Source organism: Stegastes partitus, unplaced genomic scaffold, assembly GCF_000690725.1.
Source record: "Stegastes partitus isolate 25-593 unplaced genomic scaffold, Stegastes_partitus-1.0.2 Scaffold2336, whole genome shotgun sequence".
Taxonomy (NCBI): Eukaryota; Metazoa; Chordata; class Actinopteri; family Pomacentridae; genus Stegastes; species Stegastes partitus.
In genome coordinates, this window is record NW_007580067.1 from 1,180 (window position 1) to 5,651 (window position 4,472).

The 4,472-nt window shown below is 46.5% G+C and overlaps 1 long non-coding RNA gene across 1 annotated transcript in view; it reads left to right on the forward strand.

The window, feature by feature from the left end:
• Positions 1–3,109: 3,109 nt before the first annotated feature.
• LOC103374723 (uncharacterized) overlaps positions 3,110–4,472 on the forward strand; it is a 6,220-nt gene continuing 4,857 nt past the window's right edge. The window contains exons 1-2 of the long non-coding RNA XR_521144.1: positions 3,110–3,249; positions 3,405–4,400. This is a non-coding gene — a long non-coding RNA (uncharacterized LOC103374723). The remainder of the gene's footprint in view (positions 3,250–3,404; positions 4,401–4,472) is intronic.

Here is a 4,472-nt window from a genome sequence, read left to right on the forward strand (position 1 = left end):
TTTGTGGATCCACCTGGTTCTGTTTTATAAACTGGACTTGATAATCGTTTAAGCAAAAAAGTTTGCAGCATTTCTGGATTCCTTTCAGGAGAACATGTTTATTTGTGGGTTCTTGGTCAGACAGAACGATGTGTTCTAAGGTGGCAGCCTGCGACGCCGTGACCAACATTTCTCTGTTTCTGATGTTTGATCCACCAATCGATTCACTCATAATGAAAACAATGTTGAGCTGGAACCAGACAGCCTTCTGAGGAGCCACTTCAGAACCGATATATTTGGGAGCACAGCGACGTCCTGAACCTGAAGAACCTGCATCAGTCACTGAGTCATGTGACATCACGAGGGGGCGGAGCTTCTCCCCCGCACTGAGCGGACAGATGACAGCGGGACTCAGACGGAGACAGAGCGGAGGTGGAGTTGTCTCTTTTCTTCTCCTGTCATCAATAATCAATAATCAGCCTGATGATCAGTAGCCTGGACTCCTGCGGGTCAGCAGCTGGACGGTAAGACCGCGGCCGTGTGTCAGCTGAGAGCAGCAGCGGTGTTTAGTCAGTTTACTGGAGCAGATTTAACAGGATCAGCTGCAGATTAACATGTCAGAGGGAATAAATACACTGCAAGAGGACCAAATGACAGTTCACAGTCACAGTTTCATATCTGAGCTCCTCTGAAGTGTCAGCGGATGTTTCTCATCTGCTCAACTCTGCCTTATGTTTATATCACAAGAGTTTATTCAGAAATCAAACAGAAATACAAAGAAAATGTTCAGACAGTGAAGAAGAAACTAAGCCTCTATGGAGTCGACAATTAAGAAGAAGATTTATTTTTCTGTCTTTTCCTGAACCTTTATTTGGCTGAAGCCTTTGAGATCATTTTGTACTTTGTTACATTATTGATCTAATTATTGGCAGATTATTGGCATGGTCTTAAGCATTCTCACCATTATTCATCATCTCATAAAATGTGTCTGAAATCTGATTTTTTTTCTGATCTGAACTCAGCAAACTAAACTGAGAGCACATTAACTGATTTAATGTTGTCACAGCGGTCCAATCAGCGTTTAGGACTTTGTGTGTGTTCAGCCTGTGGGACTGAACTCTGGGCAAAAACTGACAGCAAATCTTATATCTGTTTGTCTCAGAGGATCCAACTGGACGTCCCCCGTGTCCTAAAGGAGGCATTCGTCTCCTCCTCACAGGACAGGTCGGACAACTCAACATCTTTCAAACTTTGACATCTTTTTTTTTGGACAGTTTGTCTTTTTTTTGGTCTTTTTTTGGATAGTTTGTTGTTTTTTGGGGTTTTTTTTGGACAGTTTGTCTTTTTTGTTTTTTGTTTTTTTTTGACGGTTTCACGTTTTTTTTTTCGGACAGTTTGACGTCCTTTTTTGGCCAGTAACTGTCTCCTTGGTGATGAAGTGCTTCTGTGCTCTGAGCATGCTCATTATGTCCATCCTGGTCCTGTGGGCGGAGTCAGGCTGCAGGGCGATGACACTGAACTCAGTGCTCCTCCCTCAGTTGTCCACAGGACAGGGGGGGCGAGCAGGTGTCCACTCCTACCTGAGGAGGAGGAGGAGGAGCTGGGTGTGGAACCAGTTCTTCGTCCTGGAGGAGTACACAGGGGACGAGCCGCTGTACGTTGGAAAGGTACGATGGGATCATCCTCTAATCAATGTCTGATCAATCTATCAGTGCCAACATAGTCCTGGTCCTGCTCAAGGTCCAGGTCTATGTCCTGGTCCTGGTTCTGGTCTTGGTCTTGTCCTGAGTATTTGTTTATATCACTGTTGACTAGATTTAGAATTTTAAAAAAAAAAGTGTCACTTTTTATTCATAGCACCAGTTTTAAACGAACATCTGACCTCTGCAGGTGGTTTCAGTTTATGAATGTGTTGCTCAGATTCATCCTTCGTGGTCCTCTGGTTGGAGTTACCTCCCTTTGTGAAACGGAAAACTCAGCATTTCCCTCAGTTCTGGGTCAACAGACTCAGAGTTTTCACTGACAACCAGAAGCACAGGAGCAGAACCTTCACAGAACAGATGAACTATGTGGACAGAAACATCAGGTTCTCAGGGAGGATGTCGGGAGAACAAACTTCCTTTTTAGGATGAAGCCTCAACATTGACGTCTACAGAAAACCTCCACACAGACCAACATCTGCTGGTTGGTTCCCACCACCCACTGGAACATCTGATGGGTTCACCAGAACTTTACAGAACCAGGCTGAGAACGTCGAATACAGAGGGAAAAGAGAAGGAACACACACATATTAGGACAGAAGTGAAAACCTGTGGTTCTCCCAACTGGGACCTTGATCAAATCAACAATAGGATCTGGAAAACACAGAACAACAGGAGGAACAACACAGTCATCACGCATGAAGTCTGAGAAGCTCAACAAACCAACAGCACTCTGAGACATAAACGGGTTCATCCTGAGGATCAATCAGCAGCTGAGCAGCACATATCTGCAGTCCAAAGCACCTCAAGAGCACAGACCCTTATACAGAAGAGAATAAAGTCCCGCTACAGAAGAACACCACAGGAGAACACAGACTGCTTCACAGGACGGCGGCTGTGGCTCAGGTGGTACAGCGGTTGTCCTCTAATCACAAGGTTGGCTGTTTGATCCCATCCACAGTCTTTGGCAGGCGGCACCTCTTTTGCCATTGGTGTGTGAAATGAAATGTGAATGAGAAACATTGCAAAGTGCTTTGAGTACCACTAAGGCAGATGGAGATGTACAGTCATGGAAAGAAAATATCAGGCCACCTTGTTTTCTTCAATGTCTTGTTCATGTTAATGCCTGGTACCACTAAAGGTCCATTACCTGAAGAATAAATCTAACTAAACACAGCTGATCCTTCATCCTTCATGTCCTGTGTGACCTGCTTCAGCTTCATGTGTTCCCTGTAGGGTCCATAAGAGGCCGTTTCNCCCTCATCCTCCTCACCCCTCATCCTCCTCACCCCTTCATCCTCCTCACCCCTCATCCTCCTCACCCCCTCATCCTCCTCACCCTTCATCCTCCTCACCCCCTCATCCTCCTCACCCCTCATCCTCCTCACCCTTCATCCTCCTCACCCTTTCATGTTGTTGTGACCAGGCCAATGAGCTGCTGCTGAGCGGCAGGAAGCTGACGGCCCAGGAGGCGTGTTCTAAAGGTCTGGTGTCTCAGGTTCTGTGGCCCGGAACCTTCACACAGGAAGTGATGCTGCGGATCAAGGAGCTGGTGATGGTCGACTCAGTGGTCAGTCGCACACACACACACACACACACACACACACAGACGCACACACAAGGATACCAAGTCAGGTCTCTACAGGAAGCAACAGAGGACCGAGGAAACGCTATCTTGAATAATGTAATGTAATGTGGTCTGTGGTTCTGCCTCGTCTGCTGCAGGTTCTGCGGGAGTCCAAAGCCCTGATGAGGAACACAAGCCGCGGTGCTCTGGAACAGGCCAATGAACGCGAGTGTGAAGCCCTGAAGAGAGTTTGGGGCTCATCGCAGGGCACCGACTCCATCTTGCAGTACCTGCAGAGGAGAACCGAGCTCTGCTAGAACCGGGATGAGGACTAGAACCAGGACTGCCTCTCTGACTCTGTGTTTCTGAATCAGCGCCAATGACTCAGGAGATTCTGAGTGTGACTGAAACTGAGCGATTCCTCCTTTGATTGTGAACTTTTAAGTTATACTTTCAGCAGAATGCTGAGTGAAGAACAGTGGAACATTCACAGGCTCGTGTTCTGACGAGTTCTGCCAGCATCAGGTTCATCTCTGCGACCACCACAGAAAAACATCATGTTAGCTTAGCTGTAGCTTAGTTGTAGCTTAGCAGATGCATTTGTCGTAACTGTGGACAAACAGAAATGACGGACTGTGGGACTAACTTGTGGCTAGATATTAGCTAACAGGTAAACTCACCTGAGGGGTTCCACAGGGTCCCATCCTGGGTCCTCTTTGGGTGGTAACATCAGAAAAACACAGGGCTGATTATTTACTGTAGTGCCTGTCACACCAAACTGAGGGTTTATGCCTGAGGAGGACCTGAACAGACGTACACAGGGTTAAATGCCCGCATTCAGACTGAATGTTTACTGTGTTTCTATGGAAACATGTTAAAATGGCAGATTTTGTTCAAACTTCTGAACAGTCTTCAAAAGAAATGAATGGTTCTGAGCTAAGCTAGGCTAGCAGATTCCCCTTGTATCCATCCTTTGTCTATGCTAGGCTAACAGTATCCTAGTGTGTCAACTCTTTATGTTGAGCTAAGCTAGCAGTTTCCCCCCTCATCCAGCCTTTATGCTAAGTTAGCCTAACAGTTTTTGCCTTTGTCCAACCTTTATGCTAAGGTAGGCTAATAATTTCCCCTTGCCTCTAGCCTTTATGCTAAGTTAGGCTAACAGTTTCCCCTTGCCTCCAGTCCTTACGTTAAGTTAGGCTAACAGTTTCCCCTTGCCTCCAGTCCTT